The sequence below is a fragment of the Triturus cristatus genome, chromosome 2_2 (assembly GCF_964204655.1).
Source record: "Triturus cristatus chromosome 2_2, aTriCri1.1, whole genome shotgun sequence".
In the NCBI taxonomy this organism is placed as follows: Eukaryota; Metazoa; Chordata; class Amphibia; order Caudata; family Salamandridae; genus Triturus; species Triturus cristatus.
Window position 1 is genome coordinate 801,949,046 of NC_140582.1, and position 12,884 is coordinate 801,961,929.

General features: G+C 47.8%; 1 protein-coding gene across 1 annotated transcript in view; it reads right to left on the minus strand.

Moving 5' to 3' along the window:
- Positions 1-12,884, minus strand: part of FIP1L1 (factor interacting with PAPOLA and CPSF1) — a 520,306-nt gene that overhangs the window by 165,014 nt on the left and 342,408 nt on the right. The gene's annotated exons all lie outside the window — the stretch shown is intronic.

A 12,884-nucleotide genomic window follows, 5' to 3' on the forward strand; every position in this document is an offset into this window, starting at 1 on the left:
ACTCAGTACTGCTGACAATGTGCATTCTCATCAGTGGTGCACAGATCCAACCAGGGTTCTCTCCACTGCAGCAAGAGATCTTCCATCACTTCCGAATCGAGACACCATTAGTGATCCACTAGGCATTTCCAGATGAGTTTGTGAGCCCTGGTGTTCAGAAAGCCCGCTAGGTGTTGAACCACAAGGGATATGCCCTGCAGTTCCAGCAATGTCCAGAGACGCAGGGCCTCGAGAAGGAGTCCATAACCCCACCCACTCTCTTTGTTGCAGTTCCACATGGTGATTGTGTTTTCCATGAACACCTGTACTAGCCTTCCCTTAATGGAGGCTAGAAAGTCTTTAAAGGCCAGCCGGATCGCCCGGAGCTCCAGAAGGTTGATGTGTAGTCCAGATTCCCAGATGGCCGCCCCATCCCAGAAGTGATGCATCTGTCACCACAATGAGATCTGGTAGGGAGAGGGAGGGGGGTCTGCTGCTGAGCCAATCGTGGTTTATTAGCCACCACTACAGATCTTTTTTAGTTTCATCTGAGATCTAGACCACGGCAGAGAGATTCCCCTGATGCTACGCCCACTGGAAATTAATGTTACACTGCATGCGTCACAAGCAGGATAAAGGAGGCCATGTGGTCATCAACTTCAGAGTCAGTCTCACTGAAATCCAGGAAGGAGGCTGAAACATTGGTGGTATAACCAAAATATCCTAGATTCGCTGTTTGGGAGGATAGGCCGGAGACTGCACCATGTCCAGAACATCTCCGATGAAAGGGAGCGTCTGAGAGGTAGTCAGGAGGTTTGCCCTATTCTGGAAGTAGAAGATAACCTTTACAAGCCAGTCGTTGAGATAGGGAAAGACTGGCACCCCTGATCTATGCAGATAAACTGCAACCACCGTTATCACCTTGGTGAACACCCAAGGGGAGCTAGTAAGGTCAAAAGGGAACAGGGCGAACTGAAAGTGATTGTGGCCGACCATGAACTGCAGGTAAAGGCTATGGGCAGGCAAGATGGCAATGTGGAAATATGCTTCTAACCCTACCATTCAGTCTCCAGAGTCCAGGGCAAATAGGATTTGAACAAGCGTGAGCATTTTGAAATTCTCCTTCTTGAGGAAGAAATTGAGAGGGCGCAAGTCTAGGATCTATCCTTCTTGCACACCAAAACATAGTAGGAATAGCAACCACGGCCCACTACTGGAATCAGCACCTTCTCTATTGCTCTCTTGGCCAAAAAAACTGTCACTTCCTGGTGGAGCAATGCAAGATGGTTTTTCGTCAGTCTGTCACAAACAGGGGGCATGGGTTGAGGGGTGACAAAGGGAAGAGAGTAGCCCCTTCAAGCTATTTGAAGAACCCATTGGTCTGACGTGATAGGACTCCAGTGGGGCAGGTAATGGCATATTCTGCCTCCCACTAGGTGCCCATGATGGCAAGAGGGCAAACTTTAAGGGTGTTGGAGGCTGTGGCTGTTGGGGGACTGTGGTGGACTGGCCCGACCTCTGGCTGCAAGACCCATGAGATTTGTGGGTACTGCGTCTTCAATCATGTAGCAGATGGGAACCTTGTTCACCGAAGGTAGCTGTGTGGGTATAGGTGCAGCTTGAAGCACCTTCAGTGGCCAAGAAAGTCAGATTAGGAGTGGCCAGGGGCCATGGAAAGGCCCAAGGAACTGGCCATAGCCCAGCTGTTCTTAAAGCGCTTCAGCGTTAAAACCGCCTTGTCTCCGAAAAGATGGGAGCCATCGAAGGGCATATTCATAAGCGATGCTTGGACATCTCCTGAAAAGCCAGTTGTCCTCAGCCAGGCGTGGCGCTTAAGGTCACTGTCGATTAAACCGCTCTGCCCAGCAAGACGGTGGTATCCAATCCTCATCTGATTGTGAACTTTGCTGTGTTTCTCCCATTGGCATAAGCCTAGGAGAGTATGGCCCAGGCCTCTTCCGGGACCATGGGCAGCATCTGTGCAACAAAATCACATCGAGCATGACAATAACAGCCCAAACTCAATCAGTACCAGGCTGGTGGAAAAAAATATCTTGTTCCCTAAGGTGTCCAGCCTCCTGGATTCCCTATCCTAAGGGACTGTCGGGAATGTGCTAGGAATTACAAGGGAGGTAGAGGCTTGGACCCTCATGCTCTTTGGGGTGGGGCATTGTGTGAGTAAATTGGGGTCCCCTGGGGCAGGGAGGGGGCGGCTGGCAATTGTACTGGTCAGAGGAACCCCTGTGCTGCCAAACCAAGTCTCAAGCAGGACGTCAGTATGGTTGTGGGGGGGAAGGGGGGTGGAGCTCACTCCTGGTTAAAGCAACTCTGTCAAGATGTTCGTTTAGACTGCTATAGAGGGTAGGTTAAGGTTCAGGACCTCGGCCACCCTTCTCGCCACCACTGCAAAGGACGCTCCCTCCTCCATAGACATGGGTAGCGTCCAGTACCCTGGCCTCCATCAAGTCCTCACACCAGTCCATTGGGGGGTCTAAAGGCTGGTATTCTTAAGGGTCCAGCGACCCCTCCCAATCTTCTCCGAGGCCTAGCTCTCAGGAACAGGGCTCAGGCTCTTGCCTAGAAGGCACGGCTCCATTTGGCACCACAGTCTGCATCAGAAGACGCCTCTACGGCTCCATGCCGGAGTCAGGATTTGAATGGAGATGAGACACCAGGAGAATTGGCATCGGAACCACTTCGACCATCCCTGGCACATGTATGAATCAATTCATGGATCCTACGGGCCTGACTGGCGCAGGAACTGCTGGCGTGGTACCAGTAGGGGCCCCTACTGAACTCACGGGCCCGAAGGCACGCTGGCTGGAACGGACCGCTCAAATATGAGGCGCCTAGATTTGAGGAGGGGGGCACTATAGCTCTTGGAAACTCGAGGAAGCACAGAGTCGACAAGGAGCTAACGACGCTCGCTTGTCTCGCAGGTCAACAGACGAGGCTAAGTCAAAGATCGCTTCGACTCCTTACTTTTCTTTTTTTGTGGGACTTACATGAGTGGCTCAACGACTTGGAATGCGACATGGATCTTGGGACACCGGTACCAAACCCGGGACCTTCCATTTGACTGTGATCGAGACTGTTGCTGCAGTGCACATCGGATGGCAAGAAGCTTGAGGGACCACTCCCTTAAGGCCATGGTGCGGCATTTGGCGCAAGTCTTCACGCCATGGTCGTTCTCCAGGCGCCAGAGGCAAACAAAATGCAGGTCCATCACCACTATCTGTCGGTGAATGGTGCTGTAGGGCTTGTAACCGGTCTTTCTAGTGGACATCCCTGCCACACCAGAAGAAATAAAACAATATTTGAAAAAACACCGAAAAAAGCTCCGTCAAAAAGTTACTTAAGGGATAGCTCTCTCCAGATCTGCGCAGACAGGCATGGAAAAAGAACGGACATCAGCCCGCAGGGGTGGCACCTATTTGGCACAGCGCACGTTACTTCAAGTGCGGACACTACCGATGCTGCCACGCAGAGTCCATCAACACCACCTACTGTTGCTGAGGGGTGCTGCTCATGAAAATTCTGGATCCAGTCTGACACCTGGGGATAATTCAAAGGTAAAGAATCTGCGGCTAGAAGTTATCAGATTTTTTAACTACAATGAACAAAACCAGAAAAGATATCCAACTCTTACATACTCTTGCAGCAGAATATGTATTCAGTTTAAATGAAGACCACCAGATAATTATTCAGATTATAGATCACACAACATGCAAGTCCTTTTCTGCGAGAAGCAGCATGCTGCCTTTCTAGGGATAATCATGCCCTTTTCAAATGCAATTCTTAGACGTATAATGTGTTTGCTCAATACAGGTGTCTGTCCACAAGAGGAAAATTCATTGCCCAAACATTTTCGAAAATCCTCTGACTTGTTAACCTGAGATTACTGAAAAAAGTATTGTGCAGCAAAGGCTAATAAGTGAGTAAATTATCGGGGTTCGCAAGCAAATTCCAAATATTCAAGCATTCAAGAATAGCAAAAAAGTGTTTTAACATATTTTTACTAATGTTGGCACTCAAAACAAGCATTACCCAATGATAATAAATCTAGATTCCCCTATATTTTTCTACTTGTCCTAGAGAAAATGAGCACACAATTTATATGAAAGCTATTAAAAACAAGGATTTTAGTCTTGTTTTTTTCAACAATACGATATTTTTTTAGTTTGATATAAACCTCTGTGATGGATGTCCTGGCAATCTACCACTATACCCTCAACTTTGCCAACAACTCAGATCAAACACTGGCTTGATACTTACATAGTCCTTGAATGCATCCTTCCTGTCCAGTTGTGGAATCTTATCAACTACTCTCTTCAATGTACAATCAAATTAAGACTTTAGTTACAATACAGAGATAATTCAGTTCCCCTTCATTAGCCTGCTCAGCCAAAATAATTCACCTCACAAATCGCTGGACAGGAGTTGTGCCACCAACAGCCTGGATCCACATTCCTTAAAAGCCGAAGTATGACCACTCAGATGCAGTTAACAGTGTGGGCAGCAGAACAGCAGCTCCACTACACACACATCAATGACTCTTTTCAATAATGCTCTTACCACACTCATCAACTATCCTTTCCAACATTGCTTTTAACTAAGGCATGGAACCAAAATTTGTCCCACCGTCTTTTCTTAATGTCTACTGGTGAACACATTGGCAATGCCTTTAACCCACTGGACCTCTCAGCTGCTGTCTAAGCCACATGACCAACAGACCCGTCCTAGCTGGTGCACTGCCTGCCTTCGACACAGAATGAGCCACCACTCTAAAATGACCACGCTCTTTCTTGGAATACAGGCTGGTACGGACTGTGCTCTATGTTTTCTACTCCACCTCTTTCCCACTCACATGTCACGTTCCACAATAGTGTGCCTGCCTCTTTTCCAATCTCTACCCCCCCCCCCCCCCAATATGAACAAGTTAATTTACTTTGTAGCACTTTTTCTGGGAGAGACTCTACCTAACCACAGATTGCTCACCTTACAATATTCCCCAGGCATCAGACTGGATCTGAAAATCAGGAGCAGTACCTCTACGAGCTGCTATGTGGCATTGATTCGCTTCGAGTCAGTGACATCTATATCAGAAGTTACATGCAAGATGGCTATATAGGCGCAACCCGGTGCGCTGGCATGAATTTCTTTTGTGACTATTTCCGCGCCAAAAATGCGATGGAACGTCACACTGATTGGTTGAACAGTGTGCAGAATCTAACGGGATATTAGGGGAAGGAACCCAGGTGGCAGAGTGGGGAGGATGTGCGGGTCTATAAGGAATCTGCGGTGTACCAAATGAAGAGCTGATAGTCCACTAGATCATCGTTAGTGCGAATGATGTAGAAAGAGCAAAAGACACACAATTGATGGACGGCATGCAGAACAAATCAAAACATTCACCCCAGTCAAGAGATCTGGGTTAAATCCATCATTCTTTTGCTCACCATGCCACCCTAGTTTAGTTGTTCTGCATTCTGTCTATCAACTGTTGTTTTTGCATTTGTCACCCCGAGTGGGACGGGTATGCCCAGACCTGGGCCCCATGCTTTCCATGCCACTGGAATCAAGCTATCCTGGCTGAAGAGGGGTAACTGCTCCCATGAGGCACAAGGTCAAGACTGATTTGCATATGGCTGAGTTCAAACTGGAATGGCATGGTGAGCAAAAAAACGATGGATTTAGGCACAGATCTCTGTACTGGGGTGAATGTACGACATTGTTCTGCATTCTGTCCATCAACTGTTGTTTTTGCATTTGATGTAGAAAGAGAGCGCTATCTTTGGGTCCAGGCTAAGGAGTATCACCTTAAAAGGATGCTGCAGAGCGAAAAATGTAAGCTAGGTGATGTTCTGCCCGACATGCTTGGGAGTAACCACCTGTGGCAGAAAAGAGGCACATGTCCACAGAACCAGTTTGTCCAGGTAAAAGCTGGAGTACGGAGGGTTAACTGAAAGAGTTTGAAGCTCGATGACCCTCCTGACCAATGTGTAATGGCCAACTAAACAGCAGTCTTAAGAGTGGGAAGCCAGAGCAGAAAACCATGCAGAGGCTCAAATGGTGAGCCCATGAGGAACGGGAGGACAAAATTAAGATGCCACTGGGGCATGATGAAAGGGGTAGGAGGAAACAAATGTTGCAAGCCCTTACGAAAACGAGTCACAATGGGTGACAAATAGTGCAGGCTTATTCAGCAACCTCAAGAGAGCAGATATAGCCTAAACCTCTAAAGGTGCCCAGGGCAAGGCCTTGTCGGGGTAAATACAACACAAACAGTAATACCTACAATAAGGGGGCTGAAAGAGGGTCAACATGGCGAGAGGAGCACCAAGTCACAGCAGGCACATACAGTCGAGGGACACCTGGTTGCCAAGATGACGTCACTGATCTCGGGAGGAAGTCAAAAACATTCAACTGTCACCGCTCAATCTCCACACATGAAAGTAGAGTGTGCGCATGTTCCGGTATAGAACCTTGCCCTACTGCTGTGACAGAAGATCCTCCCATACAGGTAATCTGATTGGACGACAGATGCTCATGCAGAAGAGTTGAAAATACCAAACTCCCCTTGCCCGGTCCAGAGCTACTAGAATGACTAGGGCCCGGTCGGTCTTGATTTTATTGAGAACTCTGGGCAGGAGAAGTATCAACGAAAAGGCATACAGGAGCCCTGGGTTCCAATCTACATGGAATGCGTCTCTGAGCGAGAACCATTTTGGAAACTCAAACAAGCAGAAGTGATGACAATGCGCATTTTCGGAAGTAGTGAACAGATCAAGCTAAGGTTCCTCGCAGTCTCAACTTGCACCATCTCTGGGTGTAGCTGCCATTCGTGATCTGCCAGGAGTCGACAGCTGAGCTAGTCCGACCTGGAAGTCAGCTAACCTGTCAGGTGGTTCACCATCAGGAAGATATACCTGTCACTTCAGCCAGGTCAAGAAGCGCAGGGCCTCCGGGCACAAGGTCCACAACCCTACGCTGCTCTGTTTGTTGGAATACTATATGGCGGGGTGTTTGCAAGTATCTGAACCAACCTTTCTTTGATAAATGGGAGAAAAGGCTTTCAATGCCGAGCGAATCACCCTCAGCTCTACGTGGTTGATGTGGAGATGGGACTCGGCGGGAGACCAGAGCCCTCTGATCTCTACCTCTCCCAGGTGGCTGTTCCAACCCAGAAGCAAATGCATTGGTCCCCACTGTCAGTTCCAGGTTGGGAAGGTAGAGGGGACAGCCACTGGTCCAACTGCCACCACTGCAGATCTTTTGCAGTCTCTGTCAAAATCTGGACCAGGTCGGAGAGATTCCCCTAATTCTGCACCCACTGGCACTTGAGGTCCCACTGCAGAGCCCCCATGTGCCATCAGGTGTGCTTCACCAGCAGGATGCAAGAGGCAATCAGGCTCAGCAGCATCAGTCAGTCTCACCAAGATCCAAGACAGAAGTTGAACCATCAGGATCACAGTCCAAATGTCCTAGACTCTCCACTTCAGAGAGAAGGCGCGGCACTGCACTGTATCCAGAACAGCTCCAGTGAAAGGTGGTATCTGTGACGGAGTCAGGTGTAGCTTCAACATGTTGATTGTGAACACTAGCAAATGCAGGACGTTCTCAATGACTGCCTGAGGTGAGAGTGCCTTCAGCAGCTAGTTGTCGAGATTGGGGAAGACTGGAACCCCTGACCTTCAAATTTAAGCTGAAACCACTGTTATCACTTTTATGAACACCCAGGGCATGCAAGACCTGATCCAAGGACAGCATCTTAAATATCTCTTTCCTTAGAGCGGCCTTGACAGGACATAGATGTAAGATAGCACTAAGTTTCTTCGCCCTTATGCGGCACCAGAAAGCAGCAGGAATAGCATCCTACGTCTGGCGTTTGCACCCTCTTGATGTCTCTTTTGGCATCCAGAGCATGCACTACCTGATGGAGAAAGTAGATATGGTCCTCTGTCAGCCGTTCTGAGGATGGTGGCAAAGGGCGAAGGGCATAACCCCTCCGCATGATTTGGAGCACCAACTTGTCAGAGGTTATGTTGGTTCATTGGAGCAAGTGGTGGAGGGTACTTCCACTTACAGGATGACTATGCTAGGTGGAGGGTTTTGCTAATGAGGCTTGGGGGCTGCAGCAGCAGAGTGGCGGGAGGCTGGCCTACGTGCTGAGCATGACTCATCTGCCCTTTTTGGGATCTACAAGTTTGCGATCCTGTCCATGAAAGTGCTAGGTCGGCTGCTGGGCTGAGGGGTAAGACTGTTATTGCAAACGCAGATCGGTGTCCCGACCATGGCCTGCTGATTCTGTAGGAGCTATTAAATGTCATGTCAATACGGGATTATTGCACATCCCTGGAAACCCAGTGAACCGCAACCAGGTATGGCAACAGATCACCACTGTACAGGTCATGACCCTGCCTAGAGTACGTGGTGTCCAGCATCAACACAGAGATTATACCATGGACACTACCTGTGATAGGGAACTAGAGGCTGTAGGGCCCCAAGGGTGAACTGGCCTCCAGTCACAGCCGTCTACACAATTAAGCCACCCGAGAAACTACTGAAACGAACACTACACCTTACAACCGCCTATCCCTGGGCATACACAAAAATGTGATGGGATGTCCTCACACATCACCAGGTGTCATGCTTCATAATAGGACTCCCGAAGCTCTTCAAAAACTCGGTTTGATGACAAGCGGCCCTACATCCGGAGGTCAGGGAGGCACTTCTAAGAAGCTATGGACCCGTGACAGTATAATTAAAAAACAATGTGATATGCCAAACGGACCTTTATGTTAAATAAAACACCACTTGGTATTAAAAACAAATGGAGACAAGAGGAGCTAGTACTCCATCAACACTCACTACCCTTGTGGGTCAGCCTATGATGAATCATATAGTAAAACCGTATTATTATTGTTTTGCAGGTACCTAAAGTGTGTGTACTACGCACAGATCAAGTGTTTGTCCTGAAGAATGCCACAGACCCGTATGAGCCAACAGGCAGAAACATGTTGACGATTTGAGTGTTGATGGGGTAATATCTCCAAAAGTATCCTGCCTCTTGGGTTCCCTATCCGGTGGGGTTGAAGGGATTGAGTTTCTGGTTAACTTTGGATGTTCAGGTCTGTACCACCAGGCTCTCAGAGGATGGATACTGAGAGTGGAAGGCCAGGTCCCCTGGGGGAGGACAGGGGCTATGGAGACAGGCAATCATGCAGTGCACAGCAGCCTCCGTGCAAGGTTTAGCCCAGGCCCACCAGGAGAACGTCAGTGAGGGCCTCATTAAAGGGGAGCACAGGTTCAGCAGAGTTTCCTGTGGGTAAAGCACCTCTGTCGAAATATTGGTCTTGACCTCAACCGTAGGCAGCTCTAGGTCAAGTACCTCAGCTGCCCTGCGCATCACTGTTGCAAAGGATACAACTTGCTCTGAAACAGGGCTGGGAGGGGAAGACATGCAAGATGTTGGGGCGGGTCCAGGCCACTAGGGACAACCATATCCTCATACCAGGTCTCTTCCTGGTCAGTGTCATCCCCAAAGGAACAAAACTCTTCGACTTCATCACCTCCCTCAATCAGGAAAGGCCTGTCATAAGACAGCAAGTCCAGGGGTGGATATGGTCTGGACAGACCAGGTGTCGACATCAAGCGGTGTCAGGTCAGGGCCAAGTCACAGCTATGTACTAGTTCGCCATCCAGCAGCACTGGTTGCATCAGGGTGGGCGCCAAAGTTACTGGGGCCCAGGAGGGTGTCGGCGCCCAAGGCAGTCAAGGCAGATCCAGAGGCCTCAGCTGGCATCGGGAATAAACCCGATGGCAGTAACCCAGTTGGGGCTCCTCATGCCTCTGTGGGCCCGAAGGTGCGCCAGAAGGAGTCAGTTGCCCGAAGATGGTTTGCATGGCATCATAAAACCTTTGCAACTGAGTGGACATCACTCCCGGGAAGCACAGATGGGGCCCAGACGCCGGCTCCGCAGGTGGAGTGCAGGAGCTGGGCATAGAAACACAACATTTGGATAGGGAAACCTTAGAATAATTTGACGACAACTTCTTGTGCTTCTTGGACTCACTCGACTTGGAATAAGACGTCCTGGAAAGCGAAGATGATCGCCTGTTGAAACGCTCTAGAAATTGCCCCGAGATCTATCCCTGGAATGGGAAAAGCACAGAGCCGCCTTCTGCATTGCCGCGAGGAGCTCCATTGTCCACTTCCGAATCGCACTGGGATGCATCGGCTTGCACTCCATGCAGGCTTTGGGGTTGTGACCCTACCCCAGGCACTAGAAACAGACCAAGTGAGGATGAAACAGACATCTGTCTGAGACATTCCTCAAAAGGTTTAAATACTGTAAGTTTTGCAGGGAACATTTCCCTAGCTCACTGGGAGCTATAGCTAAATAAATAGCAAACAAAAGCCGGCAAACGGTGGTCAAAAAAAATAACATAGTTAGATCTCCAGATTAGCACTGTTGGTGCAGAACTGATGTCAGCACAACAGACTGGAACCTATTTAGGCACCGCAAACGTCACTTATGACACAGGCGACACAGATGCGGAGCCGACTGATACCATCTATCGGAGCGCAGAGGTACTGATCAAGATTTTCCTGATCCAGCCTTAAGCATGGAGAATGTTCTTAAGTGAGGAATCTGTGGGTAGAAGTCTCTATCCGAAAAGCTAACCTCACCAAAATCTTTTCTCTTCTGGAGAGTAAATTCAGTTAAGACGAGCCCCCAGTTTTGCATGCTGCCAAAAGTAAATAAAAGCTTGGGCAAGTGGCAATGAAATTAACCTAAAAACCTCAAAGCTGAGATTCTACACTTGTTGAAAGATCCCACTTTTGGAGCAAACTCCTCTAACACTTTCCCAAAGTCATCATGCTGCCTCTATAGAAATCAGCAAAGAAAATGGGCTTCAAAGTGACTCCAACATCTGTAGGAAGCTAGCGATTTATATTATATATCAAAATGAAATATATCATGTAAAGAATCCATTGGTTCCGTTATGACTGGACTTGGGGGTTTGCTAAGGCAATCCTAAGGTGCTCTGCTAGTGGGTAGTGTGGTTGATCAGCGTTCGGCTTTTCACAGAAGAGTGCAAGACATCTAGAAATACACACAATGATCAATAAATGAGACACGACTCAAGGAAATGATCCACACTCATTTATAAAAAATAGCAGGTATCTTTATATATGTTTAGGCCTCAGAAGAAAATCGTTCAGGTAAGTACGTTTTTAAGTATGAATTTTTTTTAGTTCAAAAAGTTGAGACAATGCAATTTCTGAAAGCTCCAATGTTATCCCAAGGGAGGAAAAGTCAATGCGGCATTCAGGTATAGTACAGCAACTTACGGCACCCTTCTCCAGGAATTAAGGTGAGTAGTGGGCAAGGTCCAAGGTATCACCAGCAGAACACCACTAGCAGCACTAGGGGGGACAGTTGCAGAGGTGTAGAACATAGTCCGTGCCCAATTTTATTCTTTAGAGAACGGTAGCAGTGAAAAGAGGCTGCTAGCTTTGAGTGGGGGACTGTCGTGTTTTCACTTTTGTATGCACCAAGACATGCAGCCTGCAATGGCAGCCTTGCAAGTGCTTGGTGAGGGGTCCCTTAGTGTGGCACAATTTGTGCTGCAGCCCTTAGGGACCCTCTTAAGTAAGTCAGGCCCTATGTACCAGGGGTACCACTTACTAGAGACTTGCAGAGGGTGCTAAAGGTTTTGCCAATTGGGGGAAACAACTATACAGTTTTAGGAAAGAGCTCTGGCACTGAGGACCTGGTTAGCAGAAACCCAATGCAATTCCAATCGAAATCATATTTACCAGACAAAAAATGAGGGGGGCATGTCAAAAAGGGGTACTTTTCTACAACATCTTACTTACCTCCCAACCAAATGCAGGTTCTTCTACCTAAAAGTATCTAAATATTTCCCTTTCTTTCCTTCCAATGGATAACTACCACTGCAAATATCACAATCCCCTCTATGCTTGACAAAGGCAGTAGACTTTGAGTAGACCTTGCGATCAACTTAAAAAAATACAAAATACGGCTGCTTAAGTCACAAATGGGTCATAAACAGCACAGTTCACCTGCCTTGTCAGCTCTCCACTGATGCACCACTGCAAAACGGGTGTAATTCAAGGCAGTGTGCCTTTGCCAGAAAGTGCTCCAGATTTCAAAATTCTTTAACTGAGAGGACCACAGAGCACCAGACATCAGTCTACTTTGTATCCCCAAATTAAGAAAATAGTTAAGTCCTTGGACTTAATTGCAGAGCTTTGCTCCAGATAGTGTGCTACACGCACCCACTTGCAGCACATTCAGGTATGTAGAATGTAATGCAAACCTTAGTCTTTTGGAAATAGTCCGCTACTCTTGCCGTCATGGGCCACCTTTTGCATCTTATGTGGCCCCTCCAATTTTACTACTGCTCTCTAAAGTCAACTGGATTACATAGATTTACTAATGTAAAGCAAATAAAATACAATTCAAATGAAATATGTAGCAACATAGCTCTGGCCATACTAGTTTATGGGCTCCCACTTTTGGGATCACACAAACACATAATGAGGGGATATGTAAAACTATGTACATGGCTTTACTATATTTTGTAAAGACATGGCCAGACATATGATTCCATGTATCACTTTACCTCAGCTCCATCAAAAACGCATGCCAGTTACAGAGCACAGTCTAGTATGGAGGACGGCTACTGGAGTTGTGTGGGCCCAAAGGCTAAACGTACAGAATTTTTATGGCAAAACGACCCTATTCTGTAGTTCAACCCTAGACTCTTAATAAGTAGGCTCTGGATTACTAGTTGGATGAACAGAGCATTTGCTCAGGGGCTAACAAATGGAGACTAATGTTCTCAAAGCCTGTCTCAACAAACTTCTTCAT